Below are 23,939 nucleotides of genomic sequence, written 5' to 3'. Positions count from 1 at the left end.
TAGGATAATGATACACCAGGCTGCTCTTGGCAAGCAAAAAAGGCTTGCTGAGAATCAGCCTCTCCGCTATAAAATGCTTCAAGTTGGGGGGGGCGCATGCGCGCACGCATCCAAGATGGCCGCATAACAACCTAGCTCCGCAGTGAAGCTCCGACTAATCCCCAAAAACAGCTACCCACAGCCACAAAAAGTACTAGCTGGGGAAACGATTAGCCGGCGGATACCTTACCCAACATGGGGAAACGCGGTAATCCACAACAAAAAGACTCAATGGACCGCTACACGGTCTACACGGCCTACCAAAAGACGCGGCGCAACCCTCACAAGATAACGCAGCGCAACCGTCACCTCCACAACAGCCGACAACAGTCACAGTAGACATACTGGAGACACAACTTGCACGACTGCACGACAAACTCAAATCTACCATTAAAGACTCTATTGCGGAGTCTACCAAAGAACTATGGGAACGAGTACAAAACCTCGACGACCGCACAGAGCACCTGGAGACTACGGCCGAGGAGATCACGCAGCACCTCTCTATACAAGAGCAAGAGAACAGAACCCTCAAAGAGGAAATTCTGCAATTGAAATACCAACAGCAGGACATTGAAAACAGAGAGCGCAGGCAAAATCTTAGGATCCGAGGGATCCCAGAAGAGGTAAGCCCTCAAGATCTAAACGCATACCTGCTCTCCCTATTACAATCTCTTGTCCCAGAGCTAACACCCGAAGAATGGCGCCTAGATAGAGCGCACCGCTCACTCTCCACAAGGGCTACCAGCTTAAAACAGCCTAGGGACGTGATCCTCCGACTACACTACTTTACCGCAAAAGACAAAGTAATAATGGCTACCCGAAACCAGCACAATATCTCTCACAAGGGATCCAACCTACAAATCTTCAATGACTTATCCCCAACCAACCTAGCCAAGAGGAGGGTTCTCAAGCCGGTCACCACTACACTCCGGGAACACCGAATCCCTTACCGCTGGGGGTTCCCGTTCCGTCTAACTGCAATCCACAACGGCACCCAATACTCCATCAGAGACCCGGCCGAAGGCACAACCCTACTAAAAAGACTGGGCCTAAAAAATCGCCCCACATCACCTAGCGCTCCTAGGCCTACATCCGCCCGCCCAACTGAGTGGACACAACATATACCACCTCGCCAGACCTCACCATGGTCCTCCAGCAGCTCCGCAAAGGGATCTCCGTCTCCGAAAGCACAAAGACAGACCTGAAAAAAGGAACTCCCAATACCACCATCTGATCCACAGGTAAACGCCGAACAGAGACGCAAACTAAGGAGCTCTCTGTCGGACGACACGGAACTACAACTCACTACCATCGGATGCCTACCCATGCCACCCCACAAAAAGGGACGGCGCTCCCTTTACCAGGAGCCCAATGTTTTTACACCCAAGCTCCACTGATCCTTTTTTTACAAAGTTATGTAACATTATTTTTCTGGTTTATGTTTGTTCTTGTAAATATGTTCTATCCACAGAAACCGGGAGTCCTTAAAATACCTAAAAAAAATGGGAAAGCCCATAACAGCTATTGCCTAATGTTAGATCATGGTTAAGATAGTAACGCTAAATGTGAAGGGTCTAAACAGCGTGGTGAAAAGATATCTGCTCTTTAAAGAGGCGCATAGGCTCAAAGCTGATATATTAATGATACAAGAGACACATTTCCGAGCCTCTGACTCTCCCAAACTGATCTCCCCACAATACCCGACCTCATATTTAGCATCCGCTGATACCAAAAAAGCGGGAGTAGCAATATTAATCCATAAAAACTGTCCAATCCAAATCCATAAAACTCATGCAGACCCGAATGGACGCTATATAATCCTTCAAGGGCAAATTCACACCAGAGATATTATTATAACATGCATCTATGCCCCAAACACAAAGCAGATATCTTTTCTAAACAAAGTTTTACGTAAAATTCATACCCAACCGAACATGCTCCTATTGGTTGGAGGGGACTATAATCTGATATACTCGTTATCTATGGACCGCACAGGGAGACCAGTAGGAGGAGAGCGAGAAAGGAGCTCCAAACAGTTTAGACAAATTATACAGTCAAATAGACTATATGATACATGGCGAATATGTCATCCATTAGAAAAAACCTATACTTTCTGCTCTCACCCTCATGGATCCCAACAATGGTTAGACTATATACTGGTAAACCATGAAGCATTGACATTGCTGAAGCAGGCAGCCATACACCAGATCACCTGGTCCGACCATGCCCCAGCAGAAGTCACCTTAAATATCTTACCAACCCCTTATAAACCCCACCAATGGAGACTCAATGAGTCCCTCCTAACCAACCAACAAACGAGATCACAAATAGAGACGGGTCTCACAGATTTCTATACTAGAAACAAAAATTCGGTACCATCACCATTCACAGTTTGGGAGGCACACAAAGCCTGGGTAAGGGGCGAGCTGATAGCAATAGCTACTAACCTAAAAAAGAACAGTATGCAACACCGAATTACCCTAACCCAACAGTTGAAAGAAGCTGAACACAAATACAACCAAAAACCCACCATAACCAGATTGGCAACAATCACTTCGCTAAGGACACAACTAAAGGATTTATCCATTAGACAAGCAGAAAAGGCAATTACCTACACGCGCCAAAGGTACTAGGAGTACGGCAATAAGGCACACACCCTTCTTGCATGCAAACTACGTGATCAGCAGACACAAAGAGCCATCTTAGCCATACGCAACAAACAGGGAGCCACAGTACACACTAGAGACCAGATAACGGAAGTATTCCGAGACTACTATAATACCCTTTACAACCTGCCATCACATTCACTTAAACTTCGCAAACCATGAAACAATCAGTACAACACTTTCTTAAAGGAACAGTAACACCAAAAAATAAAAGCGCTTTAAAGTAATAAAAATATAATGTACTGTTGCCCTGCACTGGTAAAACTGGTGTGTTTGCTACAGTAACACTACTATAATTTATATAATAAGCTGCTGTGTAGCCCCGGGGGCAGCCATTCAAGATGGAAAAAAGGAGAAAAGGCACAGGTTACATAGCAGATAACAGATAAGTTCTGTAGAATACAATAGTGTTTTATCTGTAATCTGCTATGTGCCTGTGCCTTTTCTCCTTTGAATGGCTGCCCCCGTGGCTACATAGCAGCTTATTTATATAAATTATAGTAGTGTTACTGTAGCAAACACACCAGTTTTACCAGTGCAGGGCAGCAGCACATTATATTTTAGTTACTTTTATACACTTTCATTTTTTGGTGTTACTGTTCCTTTAATCCAACCATTCTCCCCAAATTCCCTAAAGAGGCACTGCTACATCTTAATGAACCAATAACCGACGAGGAACTCAAACAGACACTTAAATTTATCCCAAATAAAAAGGCCCCAGGCCCAGATGGCCTAACCTACCTGTACTATAAAACATTCTACAACACCCTAAGCCCCCACCTCCTAGAAATACTAAATTTTACACTACAGGGGACAGCACTGCCTGGCTCAATGCTATTCTCACATATCACCCTAATCCTAAAAGAGGGGAAGGACCCCCAGTCTTGCTCGAGCTACCGACCAATCACGCTACTAAACACAGATATCAAAATACTCAGCAAAATATTAGCTAACCGATTAACTAATTATATGCCCAATCTGACAGACCAAGACCAAGTAGGCTTTATAACAGCAAGGCAGACAGGAGACAACACAAGAAAAGTAATAGACTTGATTGACATAGCCAATACAGCCAAAACCCCACTCTTAGCCCTAAGTCTAGACGCCGAAAAGGCCTTCGACCGCTTGAATTGGACATATATGAACGCAATACTAGATCTGATGGATCTTAGGAGCCCTTTCCGCACAGCGGTAATCAGCATTGTACTCAGGCCCCACCGCAGCAGTTAAAATTGAGGGACAACTGTCCCAACCTATAAAAATAGCCAATGGGACCAGGCAGGGCTGCCCCCTATCACCCTTAATATACGCCCTCACAATAAAACCATTAGCAGCGATAATCAGAGAATCGCCAGATATAATAGGAATCCCATACAAAGGAAGGGAATATAAAATATCCCTCTTCGCAGACGATGTACTATTGACCTTAACATCCCTCCCAAATCTACACACAGCCCTAGACACCTACAGCAAACTATCCAACTATAAAGTCAACCAAGACAAATCAGAGGCACTCCCAATTAACCTACCCAAGGCACAGGTAAAGCTACTCATACATTGATAATGTGGATGTTATGTTAACTTTACTTTTATCCCCTACTGTTCCTCCCTTCCCTTACTCCCTCCCTCCCTTATCTTTGCCCCCCACCCCGTTTCCTATTCCCTCCTCTCTCCTGATGAGCCTCCCCCCTTCCCCTGTTTTACAACAAAGCAATTTATAAGAAATGTAACTACAAGCATAACCTGTTCTTAAAAAAATAAAACACAAATAAAGAGTTAAAAAAAAAAATGTTTCAAGTTGTGCCTGCACCAAGAAGTATTGAATCCACATGGGTGCAGGCAGACGCAGTGAATACTTCCTAGGGCGGTGAGTGCCTGCTGGACCCTGGGGGCGCCCCTTAATACCTGCAAACCCGGCCACAGCCCATCTAAAATAGCCAACTTAACTGGCAAGATTCCATAAAGCTGTACTCAATAGACCACTCTGTGAGAAGCTGCCAGCAGACACCACTGGGGACTGAACTGCTTCCCCACGCATTACTGTTCCAATAAAACCACCCACAAGTGGTACCTACCGGCAACAACAATCCCAAAAGACTCCACCAGGAGATAAACCAACTGTGAGTAGACAGTTTCTCCTGGCAGTCCACTTGACTCCACATACCATATACCAGAACTACCTCTCACCAGCTTTCTCCGCCAAGCACAACCATGGGCAAACACACGCAATGCGCCAGATCTGAGGCTGCTGCCCGCCTGGAAAAATATGCGCACTCACCCAGCCAGGTCTCTCCAGAAAAAAACTCCTGACAATCCTCTACCTCAGAGCCACCTGGCCCCTCTCTAGACTTTAATCCCCCACAACGGGAGACCTGTTAGAGGCCATCAAGAAAAGCAGGGCAGTGACTACTTTGCAACTGGAAGGGATCAATATACACCTATCCCTCCTGCGACAGGATCTCCAAAGCCTGCGACAACGTACTACAGCAGTAGAGACCCGTGTCTCATCCCTAGAAGACACAGTCAACCCCCTGCACAATACTATGCCCTCAGTAAAGCAGCAAATTCAGGCACGGATGGACAAAACTGAGGACCTAGAGAATAGGCTATGGAGGAGCAATGTCAGGATAGTGGGGCTCCCCGAGAAAGTGGAAGGCTAACACCCAGAAGCCTTTACATAGTTACATAGTTACATAGGGTTGAAAAAAGACCAGTGTCCATCAAGTTCAACCCATCCAAGTAAACCCAGCACACTTAACCCACACCTACCAATCTATACACTCACATACATACACTATATATACAACCACTAGTACTAACTGTAGATATTAGTATCACAATAGCCTTGGATATTCTGATTGATCAAGAACTCATCCAGGCCCCTCTTAAAGGCATTAACAGAATCTGCCATTACCACATCACTAGGAAGGGCATTCCATAACCTCACTGCCCTCACCGTGAAAAACCACCTACGCTGCTTCAAATGGAAGCTCCTTTCCTCTAATCTAAAGGGGTGACCTCTGGTGCGCTGATTGTTTTTATGGGAAAAAAGAACATCCCCCAACTGCCTATAATCCCCTCTAATGTACTTGTACAGAGTAATCATGTCCCCTCGCAAGCGCCTCTTTTCCAGAGAAAACAACCCCAACCTCGACAGTCTCACCCCATAGTTTAAATCTTCCATCCCCTTAACCAGTTTAGTTGCACGTCTCTGCACTTTCTCCAGCTCATTAATATCCCTCTTAAGGACTGGAGCCCAAAACTGCACTGCATACTCAAGGTGAGGCCTTACCAGGGACCTATAAAAGGGGCAAAATTATGTTCTCATCCCTTGAGTCAATGCCCTTTTTTATACAAGACAGCACTTTATTTGCTTTAGTAGCCACAGAATGACACTGCCTGGAATTAGACAACTTGTTATCAACAAAAACCCCTAGATCCTTCTCCATTAAGGAAACCCCCAACACACTACCATTCAGTAGATAGTTTGCGTTTATATTATTTCTACCAAAGTGCATAACTTTGCACTTATCAACATTGAACCTCATTTTCCAGTTTGCTGCCCAGTTATCTAATTTTGTCAAATCGCTCTGCAAAGCGGCAGCATCCTGCATGGAACTTATAGTTTTGCACAATTTAGTGTCATCAGCAAAAATAGAAACAGTACTGTCTATGCCCACCTCCAGGTCATTAATAAACAAGTTAAAAAGCAAAGGCCCAAGGACTGACCCCTGCGGTACTCCACTAACCACACTGGTCCAATTAGAAAATGTTCCATTTACAACCACTCTTTGTACTCTATCCTTCAGCCAGTTCTCTATCCAATTACAAATATTATGTTCTAGGCCAATATTCCTTAATTTGATCATTAACCTTCTGTGAGGTACTGTATCAAACGCTTTAGCAAAGTCCAAGTAGATGACATCAACTGCCATTCCAGCATCAAGGTTCCTGCTCACCTCCTCATAAAAGGCGACTAAATTAGTCTGGCAAGATCTGTTACGCATAAAACCATGCTGGCACAAACTAATAGTATTGTGAACTGCAATGTATTCAAGTACCCTATCCCTTATTACCCCTTCCAAAAGTTTTCCTACTACTGATGTCAGACTAACAGGCCTATAGTTTTCAGGCTGAGAACGGGATCCCTTTTTAAATAACGGCACCACATTAGCAATCCGCCAGTCTCTTGGCACCATGCCAGACCTCAATGAATCCTGAAAAATTAAGTGAAGAGGTTTGGCAATCACAGCACTCAGCTCATTTAATACCCTGGGATGAATCCCATCTGGCCCTGGACCTTTGTTTACCTTTACATGTTCAAGTCTCTTTTGAATTTCCTCCCGAGTGACCCATGCGCCAGTAGCTAAATTACTAGAACTGGGCATATTACAAGGGAAGCCTTCATTATCTGGCTCCTCAGATGTATAGACAGATGAAAAATAAGAGTTCAAAATTTCAGCTTTTTCCCCATTCTCATCAACCAACTTACCCCCCCCGTGATAATAAAGTTCCCACCCCTTCTTGCTTCATTTTTTTACTATTCACATAATTAAAAAATAATTTAGGATTCTTTTTACTCCTAGCAGCAATATCCCTTTCCATTTCTATTTTAGCTTGCTTGATAGCTTTTTGCATGCTTTATTTGCTTCCTTGTACCTGATGAAAGTTTCTGCTGTCCCAGCTAACTTGAATGCCCTAAAAGCACGTTTTTTCTTACCAACCTCGACAATAACACTTTTATTCAGCCATAAAGGTTTTGCTACAAGATACACTGGTAATGGACACATTTTCCTCAATATTTGTGGTGGAAAGAGCCCATGGAGTCCCACCCAGGCCTCCTCCACCAGGAGCACCCCCCCAAGGCCATTCTTGCTTAAATTACTTAACTTCAGGGACTGCGATGCAGCACTGAAAGGGCAGCAAGACTTAAAGGCCCGATCCTGTACAACGGCTCTACAGTCTCTCTATATCCCGACTTCTCCCCTGCCATCCAGAAGAAGAGAACATCCTTCACTGCAATTTAAAGGTGACTTAGAGAGACCAATATATCCTACAGTGTCCTTTACCCGGCAAAGCTGAGAATCCAAGATGGAACCACAACACAATTCTTTGACTCCCCAGCAGATGTGGATGACTGGCTCAACAGGAAGGGACAACAACATACTGCACCGAGAGGACAACACTCACCACCCAATAGTCCATGCCAAGACTAAAGTCCTGATCTCACACCGCCCTCCCCCTATGCTAACCCGGCCCTGATATACAGCAAATATCCTGACAGAAATACACTGGGGCCACTGTTACCTTGGCTACCCAACTTTTGCTACCCTGCACCCACTACCAAGCCCAGGGGCTAAACTCAACTACCCAACTATGTATGATTACTGTTACCTTTTCCAGGGCTGTGGAGTCGGAGGCAATTTTGGGTACCTGGAGTCGGAGTCGGCAAAAAATGAACCGACTCCGACTCCTACTAAATTTAAATGGGAATAAAAAAAAAAAAATAAAGCAAGTTTAAATGTCCCAATTCACAAACAGTCATAATTAATTACTTCTCTGCTATAAGAATAAAGCCCAATGCACGCAGTGCATAAACGAACACGTTGAGTGACCATGAAGCATGCTTTTCATTGACTGTATGCTTCACTAAATACATTAGTCGGAGTCGGAAGTATCAGAAACTGAGGAGTTAAAGTCGGAGAATTTATCTACCGACTCCACAGCCCTGACCTTTTCAATGCTAATGGTGTTAGGTCAGGTGCAGGACGCAGTGTAAGTAAGTCACATCTCTATAGAGCCATATATAGCAACTGTACTATTAATGTCTTCATATAATATTGTGTCATGGAATATAAGGGAAGCTTTGTCAAGGCTTCTAAGCGAAACGCGCGTCGGCGTATATACCCTATGCTTATGTTTCCTTGTGCCGAGGTAAAAACACTGGGTGCAATAATATCATTCATTGTTATACATATACTCATAAGAAACAATGAATAAACAGACGTCAAACCTGTAAAAGAAACAAATGGGATACCATACTTACCGTGTCATTACACCTCTTAGAATCTGATACATTTGTTGCAACAAGGCACAAGCCTCACGCATCACTATAAGGGAACCTGCTGTTCCCAGTACATTGGTTACTTACCTGATACTTTGAGTCAGGAGCTCATGTAATGTTACAAACGTGATTAGTCTTACAGACCTGTCAGTATAATTCGCTCATAGGCATAGGGTATCGACTTTTAAATTTTCCTTCTTGCTTTTTCTTTCATTTTTTAAACTTGATTTTAATTAAATAACCAATAAAGACTGATTTTTTATTTATTCTATAGGTGTGCCAGGTTTACATATGTGTCTTTCCTTCTTTTGTTCTGCAAATTTTGATTACACATTGAGAACCCTATAAGTGGGTTGTAGTGCGGGGTTTTCTTCTAACATGGAATATAAGGGGACTGAACTCTAAATATAACGAAGCTTAACGTTGTCCTACCTAAAGCGATATCCCCCATCAATCCTGCTTCTCCAGGAGACGCATTTGGTAGGCCAAAAAGTACTAGCACTAAAGAAGTCATGGGTGGGTTGGTCCTTTCACGTCTCCTTCTCTACTCACTCAAGAGGAGTATCCATACTAATCAGGAAAAATATACCCTTTGAACTACTGTACTTGATCACCGATCACTACGGTAGATTTGTAATAATGGCATGCCTCATCTCCAACAAGCCAATGACAATTGTCAATGTATATCTACCACCCCCATTTAATATTACAGTACTGGAACATATAGCTAAGAAACTTGCTGACCTGCCTCCTGCAACAACCTGTATATTGGGAGATAGGTCATGGACCTATTCTGGGATAGACTCCATTCTACATCCACTGGGCCCACAAACCTAACACAATGGGTAAACTCCCAAGGCCTCACCGACGCTTGGGGGCTGATTTACTTACCCACGAACGGGTCGAATGGAGTCCGATTGCGTTTTTTTCGTAATGATCGGTACTTTGCGATTTTTTCGTATGTTTTGCGATTTTTTCGGATTCTTTACGAATTTTTCGGATCCAATACGATTTTTGTGTAAAAACGCGAGTTTTCCTATCCATTACGAAAGTTGCGTAAAAAGTTGCGCATTTTGCGTAGCGTTAAAACTTACGCGAAAAGTTGCGCATTTTTCGCGTAAGTTTTAACGCTACGAAAAATGCGCAACTTTTCGCGTAAGTTTTAACGCTACGAAAAATGCGCAACTTTTTACGCAACTTTCGTAATGGATACGAAAAACTCGCGTTTTTACGCAAAAATCGTATTGGTAACGAAAAATTCGTACAGAATCCGAAAAAATCGCAAAACATACGAAAAAAATCGCAAAATGTTCGTTTTCAAGTCGGAACTTTTCCAATTCGGGTCGGATTCGTGGGTTAGTAAATCAGCCCCTTGGTGTTGGAAACAATATTCCTGTCACGCTCAGCCCCATAAATCTTTTGCTAGGATAGACCTGGCCCTAATATCACCAGACATGCTCCCGCTAATTGAACACACTTCTTACCTACCCCAATCCTCATCAGACCACTCCCCCCTCAACTATGGCGGCTGAGCCCCTTGTGGCTCAAACACCCCGATATACTAGAACCACACATAGAAACTTACCAAGAATACTGGGATATAAACTCAGGGTCAGCCCTCCAGGAAATGGTGTGGGACGCCTCCAAGGCAGCTGCTCGGGGCTCCTTGATGACCTCAGCGGCCCAGGTTAGAACAGCAGCAAAAGAGGCAGTTACCACAGCTGAAAACACACTAACACAGGCACAACCCATAACACAGGCATAACCCATCTGTAAATTCCTACGAAGAGGTGAGATGAGCAGAAGCACCCTTAGCCAGGAAATCCACTGCTATAGCAAAAAAAGCCCTACTATACAGCTTCCAACTAATCTTTGATAAAGGGGACAAAAACAGCAAAACGGCAACCCTCTACAGCGGTGCCCCACATTCAATCCGAGGAGGGACGAATGATCTATGAACCTTACTTAATAGCTGAAACATTTGCTAAGTACTATGAAAACCTCTATAACTCCACTACCTCATGTACAATACCCCAGCTGAATAGCTACCTTGACTCCTCAGCAATACCCACAATATCCCCTGCAGAGAGAGCCTGGCTTGATCTACCTATAACTGTCGATGAAATTGAAATGGCCATACAATCCCTCCCATCTAATAAAATGTCTGGACGGGCTACCCCCAGACTGGCATAAATCACTAAACAAAATAATAGCCCCCGGTCTTCTAGAGACCTTTCAAGCAGCCTGGGACTCTCAGTCGTTACCACCATCTTTCCATAAAGCCCTTATAGTGGTCATCCCAAAATCGAGTCACAATCCAACTCTTTGTAGCTCATACTGCCCAATATCACAAACACTGATGCCAAAATATTGGCAAAAATTCTGGCTACCAGACTTACCCAGGCTGTACAGGATCTAATACATCCAGACCAATCTGGCTTCATGCCAGGAAGGGCGACGGACTTCAACCTCCGTCGACTATTCACTAACCTCCAACTCCCACATACCGACAAAGGCTCCAGAGTTGTGGCTTCGCTTGACTCTGAAAAAGCCTTCGACTCAGTAGAGTGGAACTACCTCTGGGAAGTGCTCCTCAGATTTGGCCTGGGCACCAAATTCATCCAATGGGTTGAACTACTCTACAAATCCCCGGTTGCCAAGGTTAGGGAAAACAATTTTTATCTCTCCCCCTTCCAACTCCACAGGGGAACCAGACAAGGGTGCCCCCTATCTCCAGTTCTTTTCGCACTGGTGATAGAACCCCTGGCTATCACAATAAGGAGGTGTCCATTCATTAAGGTGCTCCAATTTGCCGATATCACAGAGAAAGTGTCTCTCTTTGCGGACGACATATTAATATATTTAGAGGACCCCTCAAAATCATGTTTAAGAGTTCAAAGGGTATCGGATCAAATATGCTTAGAAAGGAATGCAAATGCCTCATTCCTAAACACTTCACTGTCCACTGTTGTACTTCAGCATTCAAATATTTAATTAGAAATAGTTTTTATGTGCCGCTAGGCTTGTGATTGGCTAGGATTCTGATTGGCTAGGATTTTCAAACTAAAATTAAGGGCAGTGTTTTCAAACAACAACAAACAGCTACTGCCCAAACATGGCAGCCACCTCAGAGAGAAACACATGAGACCAGAATGGCAATGTAAAAGTGATATATATATAAAAAAAACATCATTATTTTTGGTGTCAGTATCACTTTAAATACTTGGGGATATGGATACACCCAGACCCCCAACTCTTCCTACAACTCAATTTAAACCCTATAATGGACTCCCTGTCAAAATAAACTACATTTATTGGCCGCGACTGGGTATTAAAAAACTTGGTGACCTTACAGTTGGATCCCAGTCCAATTGCCATCTTGGAGTCAGGAAGGAATTTTTTCCCCTCTGCGGCAAATTAGAGAGGCTTCAGATGGGGTTTTTTGCCTTCCTCTGGATAAACTAGTAGTTAGGCAGGTTATATATAGGCATTATGGTTGAACTTGATGGAAGTATGTCTTTTTTCAACCCAACTTACTATGTTACTATGTAAGTTCTAAAGCCCTGGGCCAAACTACCACTCACACTTTGAGGAAGAGTGAACATTATCAAGATGATATATCTGCCTAAGCTCCTATAAATATTTCACAACACCCCATTTATAATCCCTTGATCCTTTTTTAAAATGTTAAACAAAATCATATCTCTATTCATTTGGGCCAATAGCACCTCTCGCATCTCCTGGGAGAGGTTAACAGCAACCATTGAAAATTGAGGCTTGGCCCTGCCACACCTATTTTTACTATTTTGCCTCCCAGATTTACTACATACATTGGTGCCTTGCTCCCAACCCATACAACCCTAACACATAACTCCAAGCATCTATTCTTCACTCAATAGAAGGCCTAAGTACCTACCCCTACAGAAACCACTCAGATATGACCACCAAACACCTTATTGACCCCACACAAGGCATGGACCTCAGCCCTGAAAATCCTAAACCACCCATGGCCACTTCTCTCACCTCAACTCCCACTCTGGGCCAACTTGCTCCTACCCCACCTACAGGAATTACAAGACTACATTTATTGGCCGCGACTGGGTATTAAAAAACTTGGTGACCTTACAGTTGGCTCCCAGTTCCCCACACACCAAGACCTGCAAAAGCCTTGGGCCAACAGGTACAACTCTTTAGATACTTCAAGCTCAGGCACACCTTTCATGCACAATTCCACACCCTTCCCCCCATTATAACTACGGTAACACTAGAGGACATCCTGCTCTCCCCATCTCCAGCCAAACTTTTATCCAGGCTATATAAAGAGATCCTGAAAACAGTTAAGCCACCCTTTGACCGAGCCTATCGTCTCTGGACACAGGACATCCCAGAGCTAGAACATGAACAATGGGAGGAAGCCACAGAAAATGCCTATAACTTCCTAATCTAAGCTGATGAGATTTGGGAGGAGACAGGATGACCTCTGCCCAAGATGTAAATCCCCCGAAACACTATCCACCAATGTGGCCAAAGTTAGGCTATGCACACTCATGTTCTACGCAAAAAAAAACAGTAATTATGCACTGTATGTATGTATATGTATGTATATCTTTATTTATAAAGCGCTACTTATGTACGCAGCACTGTACAGTAGAATACATTAATACAAACAGGGGATATTATGATATAAATAAGCACTACCTGAAACATGCACAATTGTTGCAAGACTTTCTGTTTATAACTGACCGTAACCAGAGTGGGGAACAGATAATGAGAGTCAGTGTACTACTCTAAGGCTAATGCTACACCATGCGTATGCAGATTTGGGCTACATGTGCCTGCACCCAAGTGTATTCCATTCATTCGGGTGCAGACACAGGTAGGAGCGTATGGCAAGTATTTTCGGCAATCGCGTTTCGGCTTGCCGAAAATATATAGGATCAAAGGGCCCTTCTCAAAAAAGCTAAGGACTTGGTAACATGATCAAGAGACGTGTTTACATTGGCATTTGTGAAATAATGAATTTTAATTTCCAGTTAACTTGTCATTTTTTTTTTTTTTTTTAAAGTTTTTATTAAGTTTTGAAAGTTTAGATAGATGCTGGGCTATACAAGCCTGATCACATTGCGAACACTGAAAAATTCTACTTTCAGGACATAACACGGAGTGTAATGACACAGGGAGTGATCGCAATGTAGTGCCTGCAGCTTTTAATAACTCAGGAAAAGGTCAAAACAATGAAAATTGCCATACATTCTAATTGCCATTGCATACCATTTACACAATCAACAAAAGCTTTAGCCTATAGGATAAACCCATGTAAATGGGATTTTTCTAAGAACCTTAAGGAATTTGTTCCCAGAATCCTTTTTGACTTATTTGCATATGTATGAGGCGGTCTCCTCAACCCTTTTGACTTGTTTGTGAATCCCCACTCCTGGCTTTACCTAAGCTGATCAGAAAACTCTGCACTACATTGATAAGCCCCAAGAAGGGTGAAACCGGTCTGTAGTTGGGAATCTGATCAGCTATTATCCTGGCTTCTGCTTTAGGGCTCTGGCACACGGGGAGATTAGTCGCCCGCGACAAATCGCCCTGTTCGCAGGCGACTAATCTCCCCGAATTGCCATCCCACCGGCGACAATGTAAGTCACCGGTGGGATGGTACACGCTGTGCAGGCGATTTCAGCAAATTGCCGAAGTTGCATCGCGAGGCATTTTCGGCAATTTGCCGAAATCGCGCCGCCGCGTGTGCTGTCCCACCAGCAACTTACATTTTCGCCGGTGGCATGGGATGGCAACTTGGGGAGATTAGTCGCCCGCGAACAGGGAGATTTGTCGCGGGCGACTAATCTCCCCGTGTGCCAGAGCCCTTAAAAACCCAGTGGGTAAGATTTAGCCTATATGATAAACCAATGTAAATGGGATTTTTCTAAAAGCCTTAAGGAATTTGTTCCCAGAATCCCTTTTGACTTACAATCAACAAAACGAATGTAAACACTTGACAGGCAGCTATCACTTTAAGACACAGAAAGCCATGTTCCCGTAGCAAACAATTAGGACAATTTTAGATAATTTGGTGCTACCTTCTGAGTTACCGAAACCTGTGGATGCCAAAGCTCCTCAAATCAACCAATATAATGTTTATACAATCTTACATACCGTATATACTCGAGTATAAGCCGATCCGAATATAAGCCGAGGTACCTAATTTTACCTAAGAAAACTGGAAAAACTTATTGACTCGAGTATAAGCCTAGGCATCCATTTCTTTTAACACACCTGCACACTAGCTTGTGTCCGAGTAGTAAGGGCAGCGCCGTATTACCTATCCAATACCTATACGAGTTAAATTGACAATTGCATGTGACTGACTTGTTCCTCTTGCTGCCTGGCTATATATGATATAGTGACTTTGGCAAGTAGTAAATGAATCATACCTTGCATTTGGCGTGCCGTATTCCCTTTCAAACTGCCCATCGGTTTGAGGGAGGAAAGTAATGAAAATCTAAATTCCATAACTATTTCTGAATGCTTCTCCCCCAATATCAGCACACTCTAATGCATTAAAAGCAAGTTGTCTAAAATGCAATAAGCCAATGACATTTACCTGCATCCCCCATGGAGCTGAAGATACTCTCAGTGACTGATATGATGGTGTCAGTAGCCTGGTCATACCACGACAAACTGACGAACATGTTGAAGGGAGATCATTCAGTGCCTGACTGACAACACTGGCTGCTGCACTGACTCGCTTCAGAAGCTCCACATCCTCTGTATTTGGCGCACCGTATTCCCTTTCAAACCGGCAGTCGCTATTTACAGCTATTACAGGACAGCTATTTACAAATCGTTATAGATGCATATGGCATCAATTTCTACCAAATAAAGTTACTAGTCAACCTGGAAACTTCTGGTTTCACTATAATTTATAAAATGCTCCACAGCAGAGCCTAGATTGCTGTACCTGTTAATAAAACACAGATGGCAGCTGCAATCTTATGCATCTTGATGTCCTTTCTCTAGCGACTGCTTACCAGGGGCACACAGAGCTGAAGTTAGAGCTGGACTGACTTGAACAATAGAACTGGGGGAAATTATATCATGGTACCGTCGCCGTAATCCCTTTCAAACCGGCCGTCGCGCGTGCACACGTCACGCTGCGCGCAACCACCAACCCCCCCGTGCGACGGCCGGTTTGAAAGGGATTACGGCGACGGTACCATGATATAATTTCCCCCAGTTCTATTGTATAAGCAGCATACAGAGTTCAAGCCAGTCCAGTGACATGTGCGCGACGGCCAGTTTGAAATGGAATACAAATACAGAGGATGTAGAGGGCATATGGCGCGCCAAATGCAAACACGACGGATTGCCGGTTTGACAGGGAATACGGCCAAATACGCCCCACCAAATGCAAGGTATAATTCATTTACTACTTGCCTCGAGTATAAGCCGAGGGTTCCTTTTTTAGCACATTTTTAGTGCTAGAAAACTCGGCTTATACTCGAGTATATACGGTAGATAGGTTTAAGTTTTAATTACATGACTGTATTAATGGGTCTTCTGCTTTCTCAATATCTTTTCAATGTAAAGGGATGCATTTATTTTCAGACCTAAAAAGAGGAAGTAGTGGGTTGCAGCCAAATACTGCTGGGCTTCAAACAACATTCATAAAGGGTGCTTCCTACTTGTGTACTTTGTGTAGCTTGAGGTGGGGGAGCAAGAGAGAAACAGAAAGAGAAGTGAAGGGAGTGGCAGGATGCATGAAAAAACACATAAGTAGTTAAAGAGCCTTTAACATCAGAATTGTACTGCCGCAGGTTAGAGCAATTACTTTGGTTGCATGTGCAAAAATTATCTTTTGTGCTCACTTTAAAAATATGGTGTGCCAAAAGGTATATTCCAAAGCAATTTTTTTGCCTTTTCTAGTCAATTAATGTACTGTTGCACACTTATGTATGGACCACAGTAATATTACAAATCATTTCATGTCCATTTACCACATTCTTACTACAGAGGAGGACAATCCTTTTATACCATACTAGTACCCAAGCTGCTCCTAAACTACAAATTCCAACCAAAAAGCCAAAGACCTTCAGTGGAAGCTGTCAGTAGTAAAAAAAAAAAAAAAAAAGATAGAATTGGAACTTGGAGGGTTATCTAAAGCTGCCAGATCATCCATTTAACATTAGGACCAACTAATATAATGGGCATAACTTATTAGTAATCAATCCCGAATGCTGTCGCAGACTATGTGATGGCATTTAGGCAAGCAGTAACATGATTAGTTATCAGTTTCACTCCTCTGAGTTTGTTCGACTTTTGCAATCTTACTTTACAATACAAAAATGAGGACATTAGGCAGCTCTTATTATCTCAGGTGACTATAACATAGCCAACTTTTACCTTACCTGGTTCTGCAATGACCAACCAACAGATTGGACAAGGGAGGACTGCAAGATCGCGCTTTACCGAAACAAGGAAGAACGGAAATCCTTTGTGTAGGACAGAGCTTAGTGATAAGAAGCCGCTCCCAAGCAAAGGAAAAGCCAATCGTATAGGAGCTGGGGAGGAGGAAACAGTTGCCGATTGCTGCTGTGGGGGAAGGGGGGGGAGTGAAAGAGTAAGAGTACTTATGTGCTCATTACGTATGGAGCGCGCATATCGAAAGAAAAAAAGCAAATAAGAGTGAAAGTGGATAAGGGGTACCGATTAGGTAGAAGCCAGGCAGTATCCTGCCCACCCTCAGCCGCTAGCCATGAATAAAGGCATGGTGCATTTCTGTGTCTCAGTAAAGTGAAAGTGCTGCTTGTTTAAAAGTTTATTTTGTTTTATGTTGGTAGAGGTTCTACAAAGCTGCTTGCATCAACGACATATAAATACCAACATATACAAAAGCAGCCCACAACTAAAACAGGAAAGGGTCAATCCAAGAGCTGCAGCACAAAAATAGTCCACCCACCTAAAGATACTGCCACAGGCCCCTGGGGTGAATAAGGCCAGAGCCAAATTACCCACTAGGCATCTTAGGCACTTGCCAAGGGCTCACCTAGTTAGGGGCCTGGTCCTTCTCTTGGCTTGAAAATCAGAGTGGTGTGCTGGTGCAGTTGTGAATCGATTAATTCTCATTACCCAGCTTCTCCTGGCTCCCTCCTTGAGACTGACTGACTTGAAGGATCCTGCCAGGCAATCCCCTTCTTCCATTAACATCACACCAGCTGCCACACAAACAAGCAATGTCTGCATGATGTCACATAGGTGAGGGGATGGTCTATAAAAGTCACAGTCAGGCACAGTAAAGCCTGATTTTGCACACAGGTGCCTGTAGTGGAGCATAAGTGTAAAGTGACCATGCACGCATAAATATTCGTGGGAGGCGAGGCAGGACTGAAAATTTTAATCGGGTGTCCTTGAAGGTGATGGTGCGGGCTGGCCCAATACCCGCTAGAACTGCGTCCCGACCTCGTCAACTGCGGGTTGTGGGCGGGTTCGGATTGAGCACTTCCGCTCACCCACCCCACCCGCTACATTACACTGCTGGCTTCCTCTCCAGCTCTCTAATTTATAGGCGCACGTGTGGCACGGGGCAGAAGGAGGAAGCCGGGTCAGGTAGGATTCGGGTTGGGAACAGGCGGGTTAGGGTCGAGTATTTCTCGACCCACACATCACTAGTGCCTGAACATCATAATGTTAAAGTGATACTGACACCAAAAAACTTCTTTTAAAAATATAAACCTACTTCCAAACCTACCTATAGGTCATGCTGACTGTTTTTTTCCTAAAAGTCCTGTTTCTCTACATAAATCCTACTGAAGATCCTGAACCCGACTGACTCGCAACCGGACTGTAGCTTCTCAATCTGTCAAAAGGACTACGTCATAAACTGGGAGGATTCAGCTTGCCGTTTGCTTCAAAGAGTTCCCCCTCCCTCGCTTCTCGCATTGTGAACTAGATAGTGTCACGGTCGGTATCCCAAAACTCAGAACAGTTCCCAAGGGCCTGGTCTCGGCTCACGCTTCTGCCTATAACCGCCGCCTTTCACGTCGGGAGGAGCCCTTCGCTACTCGGATGCCGCCAGGTCTTACAGTGAGGAGCCCAAGGAAAGGGTTCTGAGCAGTCAAGGGAACCAGAACCACACTACAGGGAGAATGGGCACAAGAAGACACAATCGGAGATCAGGCCAGGGTCAACAACGTTCAGAGAGTAAAGTACCAAATCAGAGTCCGGAAGGGTAGTCAGTAGTCAGGCCGGGGTCAACAACAATAAGGCAGCGCGGTACCAACAGAATCCGGAAGAGTAGTCAAAATTCAGGCAAAGGTCGGTTCAGGCAGCAGTACAGGAAGGTCAAGGACAGGCAGAGGTCAAAACAGATCAGCAGAACAGGAATAACACACCCAGGAACTCACAGGAGGAAAACCTACGTTGGGCAACCATTATGCTGCAGAAACCGCTTTAAATAATTCAAATTTGGCGCCATAGTGACGTCACACGCAGCGCCGGATGCTAGAAGCAAATGCGCATGCGCGCGCAGCCAGGGAAGGAACGCGCATGCGCCGAACGCGCGTATGGCACAGAGTTTAAAGGGCTGCACGCCGAGTGCGCACAGCCCTAGGAACAGTCGGCGGGCGTCCCCGCAACGAAGGAGGCGGCGGGCGTCCCCGCTGCCCCACTGGACCACCAGGTAACCTTACAGATAGCAGGCAGGCTTGATCTTTCCATTGCCTGCCTACTTCAAAGGGCTGCCCCCCCCTTTCTGCTCTTCGCACCAAGAATTTAAATAGCTTTCCTGTGCCTGCCTGCTTTCTACCTTCCCCCTCCCCATTACACATAGACAACAGAGCTGAGCTTGTCACACCGCCTGAAAGCAGAAGTGGCGTTGCAGGTTTGTCATTGGGCATATTTATTCACTTGGAGTGCATTTAAATTAAAAGCCGGAAGAGGGGAAAAGATGGCTGCTCCGTGGGTCTGTAATTCGTGCTACCAAAATTATGAAGCGAAAAAACTTTGCAGATTTAGTTTATAAGGATTTTAAAGCTGATACAAATTAAAACACAACAGCACTTTAATGCTGAATCATCAGATAGGGGTAAAGAGCGTAAGAACCCACCTAAAAGTTCAGTCACCCTTGGTAGATCTCTGCTATCGCTGGCAACAAACAAACCTGCTCCTTACAACTCCCAGTTGCTTGATCATCGTTGTTCCTGAACCTGATCTCTGAGATTCCTGATTTCCCTGTGCCCTGCCTGGTTCCTTGCTCCCGTTCTCCTGTCCCACCTGGTACCCGTCTTCCGTAGATTCCCTGGTTTGACCTCCAGCCTGTTACTTGACCTTGCTTGCCTGCTGCCTACCACTGACCTTAGCCAGCATTACGGACATTGCCAGTGTTCTACCAGCCCTGACCATTTTGACTGTTACTGGACTCTGCTTATGTTCTGTTTGCCTCACCACAGGCCTGTATTCACACTCTTATTTATGTTCTGTTTTTCATGTTCTGTTGTTACTTGGTTCATTAAATCTATTTTTCTTTACCTCACAATGGCCTTTGCTCACTATCCTGCCATAAAGGGGAGTGTTGTGGGTTATTCAGCACATAGTGTTGTGGGTTATTCAGGCTCCAACCTGCTGGTCACTCACCAGTGGCCAGACCTGACTGCTCTAGAAGCTTTCTCCATTTGCTTAAGATGGCAGTTGCCATTTTAAAAGAGAAGGACAGGCAGGACAGGCAAAAACTAAGTAAGCTTTATCAGAAAGGTCTATGTAAGTACAGCCATAAGCACTAACAAAAACGCTGCACTCTATCAAAAGAAAAGAGTCCTCTATCAAAAGAAACACATGATTCCTTCTCTCCTTTTTTGTAAACATGTTGTTTTATATATATATATATATATATATATATATATACTGTATATAATACTATTTCATCTCATCTAAATAAGACACTTTCATAAAAATATTATTAAGGTTGACTTGGCTGGTATGATTCTCAGTGCACGCATGTAACCCAAGAGCACACATATAAGCCAGGTTACATTAGCCAAATTAAGGACAGAGGTCTGTCTTTTACTCCTGCACTTCTTCCTGGTACAGTTAGAGCATTTCCATAAGGGTGAAAAAATACTAGAGTTCATAAAGTTCAACCCTTCCAAGTGATCCACTGCTCACACACAAATCTATTCTGATCTATCTATACACCCACATACATAAACTATATATATACACCAACATCAATACTAATTGTACACACAGTAGCCTTGGATGTTATGCTTGTTCAAGAAATCATCAGCCCCCTCTTAAAGGTATTAATATTCTGCCATCATAATATCACTCGGAAGGGCATTCCACAACCTTACTGAAATGAAAGTCCTGTTCCTCTTATCTAAAGGGGTGGCCTCTGGTGCGTTAATCATTTTTATGGAAAAAAAGTACTGACCCATTGCCTGATTACATCTCCTGAATTTTGATTCTGTACCTCGTTGCTACCACAGTTTTGACCTCAGCCTGTTTCATCTCCGCTCCCTGACTCGCCTCCACTCCCTGATGCTTAGGTTCCCTAGCCTGCTCAGAACTATTGTTCTGATCCCCTCACAAGTCCTGGTGACACCCAAGTAGTGGAAGGTTCTTCCTGAAGCGAAAGGTGGCTGTTATAGGCGGAAGAGTGAGCTCTGACTGTGATCTTTGGCTTTTGTTCTTTTTTTGGGATACCTTGCATGACACACATTTTCTATTTTGATGCCCATTTTGTCAAATTGCTCTGCAAAAGTGGTAGCATCCTGCATCAAACTTAAGGCTTTGCACAATTTAGTATTGTCAGCAAAAATAGAAACAGTACTTTGTATGCCCACCTCCAGGTCATTAATAAACAAGTTAAAAAGACCAAGGACCCCTGCAGTACTCCTCTAACAACACTGGCCCAATTAGAAAATGTTCTATTTACCACCACTTTGTAACCTATCCTTCAGCAAGTTTTCTATCCAATTACAAGTATTATGTTCTAGGTCAATGTTATCATTAACTGACTGTGTGGTTCTGTATCAAATGCTTTAGCAAAGTCCAAGTAGATGACATCCACTGGCATTCCAGCGTCAAGGTTCCTGCTCATCTCCTCATAAAAAGCAATTAAATTAGTCTGGCAAGATCTGTTACGCATAAAAACATGCTGGCACAGTCTTATTGTCAGTACTTGCCTGTACTTGAACTCTGGACTGTATGTTATGCAGGTTCTGCATTATCTCACTGAGCCACTGGAGACCTTGGGCAGCCAGTCCTAAACATTATGTTAACCCCTCTTCGCTTCTTTGTTCAGGTTCACCTCCTCCTCCCTCAGTAAGCCCAGGTGGTTGCAATTGGACAATTAACAAGCTTTATAAGCATGTTACAAGCACCCCCTGGTTGCTTGATCATTAAGCCTTTTTGCGATCCAGTGACCTTACCTGTCAGATTTCTGCCTGACTCCTGCCCATGTTCCTGACTGGTTCTGTTCGCTGTACCCTGCTCCTCGACTCCTGTTCCTGACCTCTGTTGGATCTCCCGGTATTGACCTTGGCCTGTTTATTTGACTTCTCCCTGTCTTCAGCCTGCCCCTGACTACTGCCTGTTATTTTGGACCCTTCTTGCTTGCTGCCAGTCCAGACCCTCTGCCTGCTATACGGACTACCTGCCAGCCACCCACCTGTGGCTGCACCTGACAGAATGATCAAGCCACATAAAAAGGAGCCTGCTGGTAACAACTCTGCGGTTCAAAGTAATGCTGATCTACAACAATCTACAGAATGGCATAAATCAATTATTTACTTGATTTATGTAAAAAGTTTTCCACAGTTCCATTTTTCAAGGAAGCTCCTGACAATATGAAGAGCAAATTAATTATTCTTTTCCTTTTGGGAGGTGAGGCCGCAGAGTGGGCTGAACCCTGTATTGATGAAGAAGCACATTTTCTGGAAGACCCCTGTTCTTTTCTTTCATTTTTAAAAGCAACATTCACAGGAGATTTATGGCCAGTTTCAAATCTATTTTCTTCCACCTCAAATCCTTCTGCTGATATACTGCCCAAAACTTTCCAACTCACCCCTCCAGTTCCAAGGTATTCACCCAGGCCCAAAGACTGTACACCTGCTTCAACTTCTTTCAGTGAGTTTTCCGAGGTAGAAGAATTTACTGAGGAAGAGGTTTGTGAAGATTCATCTGATGAGGAAAATTGGCAAGATATTTTGGATGATAAAGAATGGGAAGATTTGGACTCAGACGAGGCAGAAATACCTACGGCATTTACCACTAGGTTTAGAGGCCGGTCTGTCTCCAAGAATCTGCCTATTCTCCAACCTTCTTCTATTCCTCAGTCTGTTTCTTTTCCTACTGTATCAGCCCCTCAAGATCTCAGGCCCGAACCTCAATTTGTTTGTTTATTGAATATAACCAAGGCACCTCAGCCGTCTCCAGCCCCTGTGCCTGCACCTCAGCCGTCTCCAGCCCCTGTGCCAGCGCTTCAGTCACCTGCTCCAGCCTCTGTGCCTGCGCTTCAGTCACCTGCCCCAGCCTCAGTGCCAGCTTCCCAGCTACAGCGGCCTTGTCCAGTTCTTGCACCCAGACAGTGGCCTTGTCCAGTTCCAGCACCCAGACAGTGGCCTTGTCCAGTTCCAGCACCCAGACAGTGGCCTTGTCCAGTTCAAGCACCCAGACAGTGGCCTTGTCCAGTTCCAGCACCCAGACAGTGGCCTTGTCCAGTTCCAGCACCCAGACAGTGGCCTTGTCCAGTTCCAGCACCCAGACAGTGGCCTTGTCCAGTTCCAGCACCCAGACAGTGGCCTTGTCCAGTTCCAGCACCCAGACAGTGGCCTTGTCCAGTTCCAGCACCCAGACAGTGGCCTTGTCCAGTTCCAGCACCCAGACAGTGGCCTTGTCCAGTTCCAGCACCCAGACAGCTGCCTTGTCCAGTTCCAGCACCTGTGCCAGAACTGCAACCTTCAGCTCCTGCCTCAGTGCCAGCGGTTGTGCCTGCTCCTGCCTCAGTGCCAGCAGTTGTGCCTGCTCCTGCCTCAGTGCCAGCGGTCGTGCCTGTTCCAGCTTCAATGCCAATACTTCTGCCACCAGCCTCGGAAGACAAAACTGCTTCCGGACCTGCCTTCCCTGCTACTGGATCTGGTAGTTCTGTTGTCCCAGACTCTGCCAGTTCT

The 23,939-nt window shown here is 44.5% G+C and overlaps 1 protein-coding gene across 2 annotated transcripts in view; it reads right to left on the bottom strand.

The window, feature by feature from the left end:
* The window catches only part of abracl (ABRA C-terminal like), a 28,962-nt gene extending 11,627 nt beyond the window's left edge, over window positions 1-17,335 (bottom strand). The window contains exon 1 of one of the 2 annotated variants that reach the window (XM_012962616.3): window positions 17,181-17,335. The gene's annotated coding sequence lies outside the window, so the exon portion shown is untranslated. The remainder of the gene's footprint in view (window positions 1-17,180) is intronic. The other variant, NM_001171618.1, reaches the window with a different exon arrangement.
* Window positions 17,336-23,939: the final 6,604 nt, after the last annotated feature.

The sequence above is a fragment of the Xenopus tropicalis genome, chromosome 5, assembly GCF_000004195.4.
Source record: "Xenopus tropicalis strain Nigerian chromosome 5, UCB_Xtro_10.0, whole genome shotgun sequence".
Classification (NCBI taxonomy): domain Eukaryota; kingdom Metazoa; phylum Chordata; class Amphibia; order Anura; family Pipidae; genus Xenopus; species Xenopus tropicalis.
The sequence above is the reverse complement of the archived record's forward strand: the minus strand, read 5'-3'. Positions and strand labels throughout refer to the sequence as shown.